The sequence below is a fragment of the Anas platyrhynchos genome, chromosome 5 (assembly GCF_047663525.1).
Source record: "Anas platyrhynchos isolate ZD024472 breed Pekin duck chromosome 5, IASCAAS_PekinDuck_T2T, whole genome shotgun sequence".
NCBI lineage: Eukaryota > Metazoa > Chordata > Aves > Anseriformes > Anatidae > Anas > Anas platyrhynchos.
The window spans coordinates 22,527,587-22,544,457 of record NC_092591.1 but is presented as its reverse complement, the minus strand read 5'-3'; the positions used below and the strand labels follow the sequence as shown (position 1 = coordinate 22,544,457).

Here is a 16,871-nt window from a genome sequence, read left to right as displayed (position 1 = left end):
AAAAATGTGAATGCTGAAAGAATTAAAAATAACATCACGGTGGTGATGCTGGAAGGGAGGTAGCTGACTCAGACTGTTGCCATATTAACAAATCACTCTAAGGCAAGCCAGACTCTGAGTTTACCTATTCAAAATAACCACGTCTACGCTTATGTGTACACGACAAGAATGTGAGTTAATCTAGCATATTGCCATTGAAGTATGAGCTGCCTTGTGCTTACTGAAGGGTAAGATGATGCTTATGGAAGACCACATCAGACGCTTCACAGTATTCTCCACCCTTGCTTATTGCTCAGAAACATGAGTGTCCAGCCTCTTGTGATCACTCTGGCCATGCCTGCTTACCCTGCAAAGCCAAGTCTCCCATTGCTCTGATTTCCTTCTGCCCCTTTAAACTCCCCTTGCAGCTAAGAAGGATCGTGTACCCAACTGCATTTTGTCCTCACTGGTTATGCAATGTTAATGCAGTGCTATGCACATAAGATACAGTCTGTTCTAGAAAGAGCTGTGTTTATGCTTTGGTTTTAGCAATTTCTTCTGTTTACAGTGCTGAAAAAGCAGGCACACGTGAAGTCTGGAGGTGCCTGCAGGGCTGTAACGCCTTGAAGGATATGCAGAACTGGCCACAGTGCCCGTGTCCTTCATCACGGCCTGCTCTGAGGGGCACTTGCACAACTGTCAGAAATTGGAGTCGTTTCATGATAAAAATTCCCATCAAGGATCACTTTAGTCTTTTGGAGTCTGTCAGCCTCAGTTCTGTGAAATGAGATGAGCTGTGCTCGTAGAAAACACCCTGAGTCACCCAGGACTAGAGGTACTGAAGGAAGTTGCTACAATTCTCTTAAGAGCTTTGAAATGAGTCCTTAATTCACCTCCACTGAGAAGAAACAGAACATTAGGGGCCAAAGAGCTTGTGGTATCAGGATGCAATGAAATCTTTAGGTCAGCACAAGTATTTGCTTGCTGATTGTATCCACTTGTGACCTTCTCTTTTTCACAACAGTTCCTTGCAGAGGCCATTCAAGGAGACGTGGCTGGTGAGGAAGGCAGCAGCTCTGCATACAGTATATAATAATAATAAAGAATGCTGCATCACACTGTGGTCAGGCTAAGCTGACTGTAGAAATTTGCAATCTGGGTAGTAGACTGCTGCACAAAAATAGGAAAGCGAATTTCCAGAAATGTGCGTACGCAGCAGGAACAACCATGGTTCTCCACGTGCTGCAGGTGAGGGAGCTCAATGGTGTAACAGGTCAGGTAAGTGTACGAAGCTTTGGTGTTGGTATTGACTGTTCACAGTGAGCTCCATTGCTCCTTTGTCTTCTTGGCATACAGTTTCACAGTTTCCCTTGGTTTCTTATATTAAAGAGCAGTTACAAGCCAGAAAAAGTTGTGTAAAATTGAAAAAATATATATATATTTAATGGAACTTCCTTCTGGTTTGTAGTTTAATTGCCTGAGATAAAACTGCATCTATATGTACATGTATAGACCACTTACATAAATGAATATAATTATATATAATTTTCTTCCCTCTTATTTTTCTTAGCTCTGCAGAACCAACACAATTCTCGGGGAAATAAAGTTATCTTCTGTTCTGACACGTGTATTAACGGAACAGCTTCTTAAAGTGTGATGTCAAGGCCACTTCTGGCAGCGGTCCTCCTCCAGTTGCCCCTTAGGAGGTGATAGCATTAGGAAGGTCTGAGTAGATCTTGGTCTGCCACGTCTTTGTTGCTAGAGATAGTGTGCAGAGAGAGGTCCTGGCTCGTCTTTGGCTCCATAAAGTACTGGCAGACCTAGCAGTTATGTGGAGGGGACGGATGGACAGGGGGACACAACAAACAACAACCCACACACTTATTTTGTTGTATCTGAGCACATTTGATCAGATAGCTGTCAAGAGACAATTAACCCGGAGGCTTGGAGGTTACTTGAGCAAAGTCAGTTTTCAGAATTGTCTTGTATTTTAAAAATAGGGATCCTTTCCACACAGCAGGGGCTTAAATGGTCCTTAACCCTGGCTATACACAAGATTATGCAAGGGTTTGACCTGGGGGTCTTGGCCAAAACTGCCCTCCCTCCTTCCCCAACCCCCTGGCCAGCTTTCAGCTTGAAAATGGCAAGACCCCAGTGGCAGTGGGTTAATGGAGTTGTTAAAACGTGGCAACAGGGAGAAGAGGGACAACACTTTGCTAAAATAAGGTTAGAAAATATTTATGAACTATACAAGTCCCCCTGGTGTTTAGATTAAAATAAGAGTCCTTGCTATTAAATATATATATATATATCACCACCAGAGAAATCGAGCCCCTTCAGGGCAAACTCATCTCCAGGAAAATAATGGCAGCACCTTTCTGGACTCAGAAACACACATTTTTCAACAGTAGTTATAGCACAAGGGCTGTGTCACACTTCCTGCAGGGAGATTTGAAAAGTCATTTTTGCAGCAGCTGGGCATTGCTTGTATGAGTAAGAATTACATCAGTTCTGACCTTCTAACAATGGGCTTAAGGAAAATAACATGGCCACAGATACCAGCATGCTTGCTGTCTTACATCCAGTGGTATACCTTTGCTGATTACCGTAAAATTATTCTGAATTTCTATTAAGGCCAGTGGGAGCGGGATTTGGCTTCCAGTACTGAAGAGAAGCTCTGATTTTTATTATTATTTTTTTAGTTGACATCCAGTATCAGAAACTATAGATGGTCTTAATAAGACTGTTCTTTGCAGTAGGTTTAACTAAAAAACAGCTGGGCTTATTCTTGCTGCTAAGTCATCTCAAGACGAAAGACTTCATTGATGATATGGAGCTGCAACTTCTGAATGAGCTAATAGCTGTGATTATTATTCTAAATAGTGTTGATCATTTCAGAAATTTATGAAAATGGGTGAATTGAGAGCTATTCTAAGAGATTTACAGTATATACACAGCATGACTTCTAATGTGTTAAAATAAATGTTTATGTATCAATGTATATGCCATGTATATTATGCATGTATCTATATACATACACAACAGAAACAGCCAAGAAATAATTTCAATCTTGATACACCTGGCTCAGTTGAAGGCAAAGTCAAAAACAAACCAAAAAGGAGACATTTATTTTCGAAGTTTCTTCTGGTTTGGTGGGGTTCGAAGAGAAGACTCTGTATGTTTCTAGTAGTAATTAGCCAAGATGCTTTTTGCCTAAGTAGTGCATTCTTTGTTCATTAGCATCTGTACCAGATAGAGATGCTAAACTGAAATAGTTACTGACAAACTGGAGCATTTACTGCCCTGCTGCTGAGCTTCTCCCCCTCTCTGAGTTGTGTACCTTTTACTCCACTCCTGTTTATCAGTCTTGGCTCAACTTCATGTAAAATCTTCAGACGCATGTTTATGTTTTCTGCAAGTGCCTAGATGCATAGGGTGCTGTGTCCAGATGAATTTTGTGGAGCTTCTGTCAAATTTCTATCCTGTGAACTTTCCTGAGTGTCACCTGGCTCCAGTTCTGTGCACCCAGGGAGCCACTGAAATGGCCAGACGGGCTTTTTAGAGTCTCAGGCTGTCACTGCAGTGCAGTAATAGCAAAACCCCGAGCATTTGATAATGGTGGACAATGCTGTCTTCTGCGCATACCAGGAGACGATCATGAAAAAGATTGTTCTGTTTATTTTCAGATTTGTATGTCATTTCTGTGTGCCTAGCATTTGTTCTCGAAGTTTGTGATATGCTGGTCTGATCTCCAAGCATGTCAATGATGTGCAGCTATCACAGACTTGTCATGTTAATGAAAAGACTTCAGAAAATGCAAAGTAAATGGTTTGCCCTCGTCTCACCCAGAGCCGAGAACATTGCAGGGTTTCTGGGAGCCTTCCTCTGGAGCACTGCCTATGCCATCCACTTCATGTCCAGGTGCTCCTGCCCCAGGAGAAGCCATCTCCTGCTTGCTTGGAACCGGAGCTGCTCGCTTCATGGGATGAGCCTCCCTGTCATTAGAGGAGAGTTGTTGAAAGGTTTTATCATTGCTGAGGTTCCTAACTCAGCTGAATGCTGTTTGGTTCCTCTAATGAATGTAATTATCTGTGTGCTGGTAGGAGCCAGTCCCACAACAGCAGAAGTATAGGATGGCAGAGAGGTGCTTGTCTTTCTCTCTGCTCTGTGTAGTTTTCTTTTCTCGTAAAGCTCCTTGCTGTTTCTGTCAGCTTTGCATGTATTTATATAGACGCTTATTTCTTTGTGCTTGAGCTTAATACCATTAAATACCTCACAAGTGTTCTCTGTCCTCTTCGTTTTCCTTTTTTTGTCTCACGTGAGCCTTGGTTTTGCGCACAGCTTTGCTACAGCCAAGCCGTAAGGGAGGTAATAAATTGAGTGCGTGGCAAAATAAGGTGGAATCAAACCCCCGTATAGCTGCACTCTGTTACTTTTATGTGCATCGCTCTTTCCCTTCTGCCTGTAGTGGTGTCGGCAATGGTCTAGCCTTCCCTTCCTCCAGCATTATGTTTTCAGCACGTGTTAATTGTTGTGGGTAGGGGTTTTTCAGCGGCATGCGGTGGGAAAGGTCAGCTGTCAGAAACAAGCCTGTCCACAACTGATAAGGCGTTGGAGAGATTGGATTTGACTCATTAAGCACCCTCCCTGTAGACATGGAGTCTGCTCTGCTGCAAGGAAAAAAAAAAAGGCAAGCAGGAAGGGAAAAAGCCCAGGATGGAGCTGGAGCATGCGCCTGAATGCCCTGGCACAGCCTCCCCTCACCCACCGACACGCTGCAGGAGCTCGGTGCGCTTCCACCACCTCCATCCCTGCATGCACCCCAAATGTGTGCTGAATGCTGGGCTTGTGCCCCGACGTTGCATGCATTTACTCCTGCAGTTACACCTGCTCAGGGTGTGCTTGTTTTCTGCATACACGCAGGTGTGTGAGTGCTCAAGTGTGGGCTCCCTGAAGCTGTGTGGGGAGGTGTGGTTCCTGCCCTCGTACGCGCACCGTGTGTGTATGAGGGTGTTCGTTCTGCCCTGTTTTACATGTGTGCATGTGTGGCTGCTCTGAGCTGGTTTTGTGTGTGTTTCAGTCTTGTAAACCTCTTCCCACTGATACATGCTACCTTTCATACTGTAAAAAAAGGCAAATTCCCTCTTTGCGTGTGTGTATATATATATAATCACATTTGTTCAGTTGCATTTTTCTGCTTTTCTGGACAAATGTGCAGCACAGCCATACTGCTTTTATCTGCATATACATCTACTGGCTGTGTAGACGTAGCAGAAGCCTAATGTGTTTCTCATTGCATATAAATGCACACATTTTTGCCCCTAAATAATTACTGGCCAAAGCTGCTCTGCCAGCTTGTTAACAGTCCCTTGCCTGTGGCTTTGTTTTGAGAAGAACGATTGTGCCTCGAATTGGGTTTGGAGACTGCTACTTCCATAAACGCTCTTAATGATTTCTCACGACGAACATAAACGAAGGGCAGCGGTGATGCTTGGCAGTGTATTTTGGTGGTGTGGCAGTGCTGGTGCTCAAGGCATGCCTGCTGCTCAGTGGTGCTGAGGCCCTGAGGAGCTGGTAGTGCCGCAGCCCCATGATGCCCATCGTGTGCGCAGCTCTGCCCAGCTCCGCGTCTTCTCCCACCTCACCTTGGCTTTCACCTTCCTTCTAGTCTCCCCTTTCCTGCGGGCACAGCTTTCAATACTGCTCGCTGGTATTGAAAAAGGATAATTTTGAGGATCATTATCGTGTTATTACAGTGATTAGCTTTAACTATTTATCTATTCACACTTCATGCTGGAAGGATGCCCACAGGGCTCCCTGCTCAGCAGCAAGCGTGACGCCTGCTGGAAGGCTGCAGCCAACGCAAGCGCGTGTGCCTACCCCTGCACACCTCTTGCACTGATGCCTGGCAGCTCCTGGCTTTCCAGCACCTTACTTTAAGGTCTTCCAGTAGTTTCCTATTATAGTGCCCTTCCACAGAGGCAGGAGTTTCTCTTCCCACCATGCTCCTTGGATCCAGTTTAGACCTGAATGCACCTCCCATCTTTCTTTCTCTGTGTCAATCTTTTGTTGTTTGCTCCTGCAGTTGGTTTTGGAAGGTTTCCACCAACTGTCCCTGTGTTCTTTCCCAGGCAGGACTGATTCTGCTGTGTGTAGGTAATCACAGAATGCTTTGGGTTGGAAGGGACCATAAAGATCATCTAATTCCAACTCCTTGCCATGGGCAGGGACACCTCCCACCAGACCAGGTTGCTCAAAGCAACCTGGCCTTGAGCACCTCCAGGGATGGGGCAGTCACAGCTGCTCTGGGCAACCTGTTCCAATGTCTTACCACTCTCATAGTGAACAATTCCTTCGTAATATCTAATTTCCCTCTCTTCTTATCTTAAAGCCGTTCCCCCTTGTCCTATCACTCCACACCTTGACAAGAGTCCCTCCCCAGCTTTCCTGTAGCTCCCTTTAGGTGCAGGAAGGCTGTAGTAAGGTTTCCCCAGAGCCTTCTGCAGGCTGAACAATCCCAGCTCCTTCAGCCTGTCTTCAGGGAAGAGGGCTATAGGTTTCTAACATTTCTTTCCCTAATGTTATGTCTTCTATAAGGTCAGAAAGTTTGAGGAAGACCTTATCTTCAGTATGGTAATGAACAAATATGCAAAACATACATCCTATTTTGTTAGATGAATATTCATACTCTTGCATCTACACCCATTAAGAAACAGATCTAAATACCTACTATTAGGATAAGTTTATAGACTTTGACAGTTTGACTTTTTTTTATTTTTAATAGACTAGAAGAGCAACAGTAGTGTGAAACTTCAGATTGCAACTAGGATTGCTGTTGAAGAATAATAAATCTCTCTGAGCTGGTTAACATAACGTTGCTTGTTGGCATAAAACTCCATTTTTTTTTTTATTAAAAAAAAAAAAAGCATGGTCCATGTAACAAAACTACATTTTTAGTCCATAAAGTATGTGAGATAAAAAGATAGTGAGTAAACAGCTCAGCTGTACCCTTTTGACACTCCTACCCCTTATGCTGCCATGCGTGTTGTACACGTGAGCGTGGAGGGGCTGTGCAACAACCCTGCTGTAGTGATACCTGTGCAAAGAGCAAGGCTGGTGAATATGTTACGTCTTGAGTTTTGTGTTCATGGTGCTGTGATGTTCTCCTCTCTGGTCAGTTTGCATTTTGCTGAATGTTCTGGCTGTGAGGATATGTTTCTTTTGGGTGTTACGTTCAGAGATTTGCAGCCTTATGTTTTAGAATGGTGCACTAGGAGGAGAGTAAACTGGAAGAAATGCAGAACAAAATAAAAACATAGGAAAAAGTAAATACAGCAGTAATGGGAATTGTCCTCACCCATGCTCAGCAGTGAGGAACATAAGGAAGTTCTTATGCCCAGCACATAGTCATGGGGTGTGAGCTCTTGACAAAACCAGTAGCAATGCTTTGCTTTTCTTGCACGTACTGGAGCTGGGAGGGAGGGGAGCAAAATAGTTCAGAGAAATGAAAAAGGGAAAAAAAGTGTACTTAACCAAAAGAAATCAAGAATTTATGTGAATATATCAAATTGTTTCAGGAAAATTATTTTTTTAAATTGATTTATTGAGCATCACATTTAAAAGTAAACGTGTTTGGTGCTTTTAGTGTGAAATGGAGCTCTATATTTTTTGAAGAAACACATTTAAGGAGTTGCAAAGCAAAAACGTTAAATTTCGTTTGGGGTCAAGCAAGATCTTGTCACAGGATTGTTTTTCGTTTCTTTGGCCAGTTGATCGGAATATAAACAATGTGTACAGCTCTAGGCACTTAGTGCCACAGTTAGCCTGATAATTGAAGTTTATTGTAGCTTTGCAAATGGCAGGCAATGCAAATTGATAACAGTAGAGCTGTCTACACTTAGCAGACAATGGAGAATCCGTGAAGAGAGGGATACCCAGGACACTCTGTGCGCTGCAAATACTCCAAATGGACACACAGCTTCTCCTCGCAGCAGTGGAAATTTCCTTGTTTTGAAGACAAATTCTATTAAACTTCCAGAGCACTCGTTTCCCATAGATCTCAAGGACTTAACCTATATTTTTGTTATCTTTGTAGTACAGATGGAGGCAGTTGAGGTTAATTAAGTGCCTCAGGTTGCACAGTAAATCAGTGGCAAAGTCAGGGATAAAATGCTCAGGTCCTGACTCCTACACCTGTAGTTTGTCATTTAGAGCAATTTTGGTGGGCAATTTAAAAGATGGCTGAAAAAGATGATGATACCGACCATATGCTGTAATCTTTTGTAGGCATATGCCATCTTATTTATTCATTTCCATTATTGTAGTACTAATACTTCTGTTCTAAAAACGTGTTAGCTAAAAGGCTTTATGAAAGGTTTTTGCATTTATTTTGTGTGGTATTGAAGCAAATGATGCTGATGGCTGATTTCTCTAGCAAGTGGCTCATTCACGCAGGTTTGGATTCTTCTGTGACCCTTCTGTCTTCTGCTTTGCTTCAGAAACAGATAGAAAAGGTAACTTAGAGGGTCAGCAGGGGATGTGAGGCTCATCTTACTGATGGGTCTAGGTTTAAATAGTCTCCGTGTTTGGTAGACTAACTAGGAGGTTTCCTGTGATACATCTGATACTGTTTTTCCTATCAGATGAGGTTTCATTGAAATAACTAATACACTGTTAAGTAAAGAAGAGTTTTTTCAGGATTGAGGAGCAAAACAGCATTTTATGGTGTGAATTCAGATTTGTTTAGGTGGCTGTGAACTACAACCATACTTTTAATAGATGCATACTCCAAAAATTTAAAGCTGTCCTCCTTCTAAAAAGGCTGTTAGCTGTGCCATAGGTATGAGAACGTGATATGTGGCAACTGTTTATACATTTTCATCAAAAGCCTAGGGGTTTCCTTTGGGTTAAAGATACAGTCACTGTCATTTCTCTTTGCTTTCAGTCTCTGCTGCTCAGTGGCAAAACTGGCCAAGAGAGTTAAATCACTTTGTGGGGCTGGCTGTGGGAATCTTAGGCAGCTTTTGCAGTGCAGGGAGTCAGAGTCCTCTCTTTGTTGGAGCCAACCCAAAGGGCATCGTCCAGTGACCCGGCCAGCAGCACACAAAGATTGAGCCTGGGCCTCTGGAGCTGCAGTACAGTATCTCCAGAGAAAGCATTTCCGTTTTCATTCAGAGCTCTAGAGTTCAGAGGAATAGTAGATTAGTCAGGTTTGACAAAAAGATGAGCATTCGTTGTATCATTGTTTCCTTGATCTCTTCTGAGCTTCAGTTTGTGGACCTTTTCACAAGCATTCTCATCTAGACTTGCGGGGTGATGTGTGAAGCAGCTGATAGTGGAGGAGAGGCCGTGACTCAGGCCGAGCAGCTGGCGGTCTCTGGTGTCAGTTAATCCTCCCTTTGCTCTTACTGGTGAGATGAAAGTGCTTTTTGGGTACGATCAGAGCTGCTACAGCATGTGCAAAATTGGAGATCAGCACTCAGAGAGCCCGGTCATGAGTGCCTCTCACCATTGCATTGGGCTCCTGGGATAACGCTGATCTTCACATCTCTTAAACATGACGAGAGGTGTCCTCCGTTCATTCTTATCTACAAAGTGTCTGATGTCATTCCTGTGATTCTTCTCCGCTTCCAAATTCCTAATTATGTGGAGACAATAAGTGAGAATGAGGGGACTGAGGAGACAATAAATAACACTACTTCAGGAAATCAGACATCATATAGTATGGTTTAAACCTAGTAAGCCTTTGGGAAACTACTCTTTTTGCTGTGGCAGTGCAGCTCAGCACTTAGTTTTCTCCATTTTAACATAATTCTATGATTTTACAGCCAACATTTTCAAACAGCAAAAATTCTTTTTCTTCTGAAAATTTATTCATGATAATTTCCTTGAAGTTATAAGTGATGTTCTTTCAGTAAGGTTTTACCAATTCAATCAGTTTAACCATCTCATTATGCCATTCAGATGACTTAGATAGTCTTACTTTACAGTTTGGAATATAAATGCAGTGTATGATGTGACTCAAAGCTTGCACATATCAGCATCACTGTGGGTGATGCTTAGAAGATGCTTTGTACATACGAATGATTCAATATTTTTCATAGACATACACGAATAATTAAATATGCTCTGTAATACTTTCCAAACAAATATTTGCTTTTGACTACTGAGAGCAGAAAAGTGTGAGATAGCAAGCATGGGACCTTCTGAGAGGATTTGATAAGTGGTGTCACTGATTTGACTGAGTGGTGTGAAGCACAATCAGTCTAGGCAAAAAAAAAAAAAAGAAAGAAAAAAACAGAACCAAAACTATTTGGATGCATTTTATTTTTCCCTGCCCAAAGGCTAGACAAGAGGAATGCACTAAAAGGCCCTGGACAATTTAGTGGAAGATGCAGTAATCTCCTGTTTAGCTGTTCCTGGAGTCTGTCACCCTCTCTTTAAAGTAACAGTCTGATTATTATTAAACAATCCAGCTTTGTTTTAATAATGTGAATGAGCTGCTTTGCTTGGGAGGGCTTTCATTAGGATTTCAGCATTCAGGCACTGGACAGCTCTTTCAGAGGGTTGATGGAAACAGTTCACCTTTTCTGTCCTTCAGAGGTGCTAGCTGACTTATTTTTTGTGACATTTGATGTACAATTTCTCCTCCCCTAACCTCTAAGGGAATATCAGATACATGTGAAAGTGACTTGGAGAGCATAAATCTTTCATTGTTCTGCGATGTATTTGAGGATCGTAGATATTATAGGTGACTCCCAGGGCAACCCTTCTGCCCAGAACAGAATTGCCTCTTAGCAGATTTCACGGGGTTTTGCCCAGGCTGGGATTCCACCCCATCCTCGAGGAGGTGATACTGTGAACTCTGAAAGCTCATCATCTAGAACAGCTTCTAAGTCTATTTTCCCCTTGTTTCGTACTGTTCGTAGCTAGAATTTATTCTGTCCTGACTTCAGTATGACTCAGGTCAAAATATTTCTTCCAGCTCAGTTAGAATTTTAAAACTTCAGGGCTATTGTTGACAATAGTACCCCAGTGATGCTGCTGGTGTATCCACAGGTGAGGAAGGCCCATCCTGCGAGCAGCAGGACTAATGCCATCAGTAGGAGATGCTGCCTTTTTTTTTCCTTTCCCTTCTTCACATTCTTCATACTTAGGCCTTCTACATAGCTGTATTTTAAAACATTGTGTTACATTCTTATTGTGCGGACTTGGTTGACTTGAGCACGTTGGTATTTTTCCTTCTGTTCTGGATTCCTAGTCGGTTTAACTGGAAGATTTTTTTAGTCTGCCATGGTGGATGGCCATATTTTAACAGTAACAGTTCTGTTGTCAGTGGCCAACTTTAGAAGCAGGCTTTTCATAAGGTAAGTTTTGTACCTCTGGGATTTTCCCAAGTCACAGAGAACCATTAAATGGCAGGGAGAAAAGGGCCCAGTAAGTCCTGTTCTACATATTGACTCCTGTTTGACAGAAGGTCAAAGGAGCAACCAGCTGTTCTGCTGCCTCCATCAATAATGTGCTCGGTTTTGGCAGAGAAGCCTGACACTTAGCAGTGTTAGGCTGTCCCTAGATTATCAGACAGCACCAGCTTTTCAGTGCAGAGCACAGCAAACCTCTCAGATAAGGTAAATCCCACCAAACACTGGAGTGGTTATTAATTCTGAAGCAGTGCAGAGAGTTTGCTGTTCTTGCTGACAAAAGATGTGCTCCAATGTTGGCTGTAAACCAAAGCCCAGCGAGACAGGGACTGCCTTGGAGTACACCTGCAGTACAGTGGGCTTTGAGAGGAGGTGAGCAGATAAGCAGTTGCCATCCGTTTTTAAGAGAACTGCTTCAGGTTTTCTTCAGGAGACTTCAATGAAGTTACTCTACCTTTTTATATTTTTCTGAATATCTTCTAGTCTGTGGCCAGAAATCCTAACTGCGATGTAAAATGCTGCTTTTGTTGAGTATTAAACTTGCTCCCCTTGGGCAGAATCAGTGCTTCTTGGACTTGTTATTTCCCGCTTTAAGAGTGTATTTATTTTCAGGCATCCTCCAAAACTCTGTAGGCTCCACGCTCTTTGTGGGGGTGGCTTCCTGAGAGTACTGGGAAAAATGAGAGCTTGCTGTTCTTCCATGAATACGTGAGAACCTGTGGAATGAGCCTAAGGCTGAGAGCTAGGCAGTCCCAAACTCAAACACTACTTCTGTTACTGATTGTTGTTGTTGGCTGTGAGTAAATCTGTCAAAATCTGTGCATTCCCTTCTGTATACGAGTCAAAATATCAGGGTTTCTTTAGCTTCTAGGGATGTGTATTTTGAATATTTGAGTCATCCTTTGTAAGAAGAGTTTTGACAAGAGCACATGGCAACAGCTTTTCTCGTTAAAGCAAACAACAACAGAACAACAAGCAATCTAAAAGCTACCCGCTGGCTCTCCTGAGTGGGCAATGTGGCCATACACAGCACGGGAAGATCCCTGTACCTGTCCTGAGAGCTGAGACATGGCAAACTCTGGAGTTCCTGTAGGGATGAGAAGAGCCAGCAGCTTTGCTCAGGTAGCTGTTGGCTGTGCCTTTGTTTCTGCTCTTGCTGTCAGTCTGTAGTACATAACGGCAGCTGATCTGGGTATTTGAACAGGAATCGGTCTGAGACTTGGCAAACAGGCCTTGCCATGGGGTGGTAGTGGTAAGTGCTTAATGTGCCTAGTGATCGGTCAGAAAAGGTTCATGTTCTCCTCAAAGCCAAGGGATGACTCCATTCATTCCAGGAAAAGGTCTGTGACCGTCATTTTGAAGATCCTGGGTTTCAGTTCTACTCTGGCACTTCCTGTGAGTCTTTAAACATGTCAAGGGTTAAGTCTGAATGTGGAGTTTCATACATGTCTCAGAGGTCTGCAAATCCCAGCTGTTGCAGAGAATTTAGTCGTGAATGTGTTTTAAAATAAATAATAGGGTTAGATTAATGTTAACAAGTGAAATGGAAGATTTAATTGCTTACATCTGCCAAATAACCTACTTTCAGATGTTTTTTTTTTTTGTATTCCTACCTAATATTAAGATAGTTAAAAATAAAATCTTGAGAATCATACATAAATCAAGAGTTTGCAGACATACTTTAAACGTTGTTTTAACTAAACTTTGTTTTTGATGCAGTGGAAACAGCTGCATTACCACAGCTGAACAACTAGATCATTGCTTTAAGGTAATGTCATTTATATATGCAGAGTGTTACATCCCAGCAAAACCAGGGGTTGTCCTACTGTTCCATGTAACATAAACTAGGGATTTCTGCTGACTTGGAGTTGGGTCTTATATTTAGCTATTCCGGTTCAGGTGTTTGCTGTGCTGCAGAAACTCTGGTGCAGTACCACTGTTTAAAGAATATAAAAGCCATAAACACTACAGGGCAATTTGATATAGTTCTTTGAGCCCTTAGCATCTGATCTCCTTTTTGTGGAAAGTCTGTGGAAAAAGCCTTCAGAAATGTGCATCACAAAGGTCACTGGTTAACAAATGGCTCACAACTCTTTGGTCTTACAGATAGCACTAGGACGTGCCTGAAAGTACGCGGAGGTATTCTGAAATCTGCAACCCACTCAGGGCTTTTTTCTTCTAAATAATACATTGTGAAGAGAACCTGTATCTGTTTTCCCATTACTTGCTCTCCGGTGGTTCTCACATGCCTTCTGGTCACAGGCATTGCATACATCAGAGCATCCTAACATGCAGGCCAGCATGGAAAGGGTGTGCTGGATAAAAGCCTTTTGTGTGCCAAGGCATGACGGCTGTGTCAGGCTGCTGCTGGGCTGAAGCTTGGAGGAATGCGCAGTCCAGCTCTTTGGAGCTTGGAGTCTAATCTGTGCACTAAAGCCTTTAATGTGGCCATGTGCTTAGGTCCACAGACAGCAGTTACGGAGTTAGTGGTTCAGAGAATGTGTTTTAGAGGGTATATCGACCTTGGGTGTTGTACTTGTGGAGGGGGACAGGAGTGAAGTCTGGTCAGGGGGCCCCAGAGAGACTTGAGAGTTGTGGTCATTGGCAAACTTGAATATCCAGAGCAACCCGGGGAGGAAGAAGGAAACTTATGACAATATATGGAGCAGAAGTAGGGTACATTCCACCACACTTCTTTGAACAGGCAGGTGACGCAGTTGCACACAGAGGCGGGTTGTTAGTACCTTACATTAAAGCCACTAGTAAGAATGTAAGAGTTCTCTCTGAATTTTGTCTGCCTTGGTTTGATGAGTCTGCAGTGGTTGCCTTAAATTACCACTTAGATTTCTAATCTACTCCTTGCCTCCTCCTTTGTACTGAGTAGACCAGTGAGATTTTGTCTAAGTGGTTGAGCAACTGTAAATGAGCCCCGTTAATACGTCTTGTAGTGAGTGAACAATCAACCACCCGTGCCCCCCTGCCCCAAAGACATCAGATGTGTGTTCAGTGCCTCGCAGAACTGTGACTGTGGGAAAATGGCTCAGTCGTAATCATCGTGTTTGACTCCTGCCCTCAGATGCCAGCTCTTTGATCAGAATTACCTGCAGGTGTATAGAGCATGTGTCCAACTTGATTGTAACGCATTTCCTTCCAATGGATCAGAAGTGACTAGGCAGGGGAATTAACACTGTAGAGAGTGTTGTTAAGCTCTTGGCTCTGACTTTCAGAACTGTAATCAATATTAGCCCTGTGTTTGGGCTGGTTGTACACAAGCATATGCACTCCTTGGTGGTCGTTGAGCATATTTAGAATAGAACCACTGAATCTAGTAATTCGGAAGAGACCTGCAAAGACCACGTAGTCCAGCCACTTGCTTAGAGCAAGTCCAATTAGAGCAGCAGCTCAGGAGTATTTGCAGTCAAGTTTTTGGTGTCCTCAAGGATGGAGATTTCAGAGCTTTTCTAGGTGTTTCCTAATGTTGGGCCATCCTCAAGGTGAAACATTTTCTTCATATAGCATCGGAATTTCTCATGTTTCAGCTGTGTGAGTTGCTTCTTGATCTCCTTCTGTGCACCTCTGAGATGAATTTGGCCCTTTCTTCTCTCTGCTCTCCCAATTAAGTAGTTGTAGAGAGCACCAAGGTTTCCCCTGAGCCCTCTCCTTAAAGCTTTACAAACCCAGCTCTCCCAGCCTCTCCACACCTATCACCTTCTCCAGCACCTTAAGCATTGTGGTAGCTCTTTGCTGAAAGCACCACAGTATACTGAAGCTGTTTTTATACTGGGGAGCTCCATACTGGGCAGAGGACTCCTGATGGGATCTAACACGTCTCTTAGAGGAAGAATTGCTCTCCCTGGCCTGCAGGTTGCATGCTGTTAATCCAGCCCAAGATGCGCTTGATCATCTTTGCTGAAAGGGCACACAGCTGACCTGTGTTTGCCTTGTCCTCTAGAACCCCCAGGTCTCTCTCCCTAAAGCTGTTGTTGAGCCAGGTGGCTCCCAACCTGTACTGGTGTAGAGTAATTTGTCTTACTGTTTGTTCACAGGGCTGTATAGACACACAGTACACTTGCATAAGCACAAACACACGCTACTGCCGCTTTCAAAGTGCCCAGATTTTTAATGAGTTTATTCTGTGATACCCTCAATTGAGATGGCAGAAGTGTGTGCTTAAAACAGCCCTATCACTTGAGGATGATATATGTTCTTGTTGCAACGCTGCTGTTTTGTCAGTACTGTTTCATGCTGCGAGGGCACAGATTGCACCACGCAGTTATTTTTCAAGAAAGGCTATGACAAGTATTTTCCCTTCAGTCTTGTACTAACAAATTCTGGCTAATCTATATTAGGATTACTAAATGAGACAAAATGAAGCAGAAAAACACAACTAATGTCAATGGCCATACCACCAGTAGTTGCCTTATGGCATGGATTGTAAGCAATGATTGTTTGACTGCTTGTACCATATAGTTGTCCATGCTCAGAATTGCTTTTGTGGTTGGGAGTCAAAATACAGAGTGGGCAGGTGTGTAGATTTATCTAGACTTCGTATATACAATTTTTCACTAGATTTCTTGAGTAGGAAGGGACTACAGATAGTCCTGGAAGCTTTACCATCAAAGTCCTCTATTCCTCCCACGAGGCAAGGGTACCTGGCTGGCTTGGGGCACACCAGTGCAGTATTGTGGAGGAGCTGGTTCTAAGCAGCCCTGGAATGCGAGGTAGTAGGAGGTAGATTTCCAGCTCACGCAAATGATTTTGGGGTGTTCAAATGCTGCCTCTCGTTGCTAAGAGATGGATTCAGCGGTTTCCCCTACGGTACATAAATGAAATCTGTTTATTCATTTTTTTTTAAATTAGGAAATGATGTCACATGCTATGAAAATTTGCCCATGTTTATTTTTGCTATATTAAAAGCATGCCTAGTAAAGATTCTCTGGATATGGTGATCGGACAAAGTCCTGGGACATGTTTACCAACAATATCGCTTCTTGCAGCCGTGGACAAATGTGTTTTGTGTGGACTTCCCTCATACTTCCTAAGAAGGAACTACAGGATGCTTTGGCTTTCTTTTCTCATTAAGTTGAAAAAAAGGGGAAATTCTATGGAGATTATATTTTGGTGCCCATCTTAGATTGCCTAGTAGATAGGTTAAGAGCAGAGCGTTAAGTTCAGCGAGGAATCTAAATATCAGTATTTGGGGGACTTTGGTTCCTCTTGGAACATCAGGTGATGGCCATGTTGTTAATCACAGTATTTTACATCATTCTCCTGATAAGATGTACGCTGTCTTACAGCAGTGTCTTTCAACATACTTAGTCTAGGCTCCGTTGCACACTTCTCAATGGTCCCTGCGGTAGCAGTGCTGCAGTGAAACTGAAAACACAGCACTGAAATTTATGGGTACTGAGGACCCTGCTGTTAATTCTCTTGATAGCCATACTGCAACAGGAGCCGTGCAGTCATTAGCAT

The 16,871-nt window shown here is 43.1% G+C and overlaps 1 protein-coding gene across 5 annotated transcripts in view; it reads left to right on the top strand.

The window, feature by feature from the left end:
- Positions 1 to 16,871, top strand: part of NRXN3 (neurexin 3) — a 973,627-nt gene that overhangs the window by 228,659 nt on the left and 728,097 nt on the right. The window lies entirely within an intron of this gene.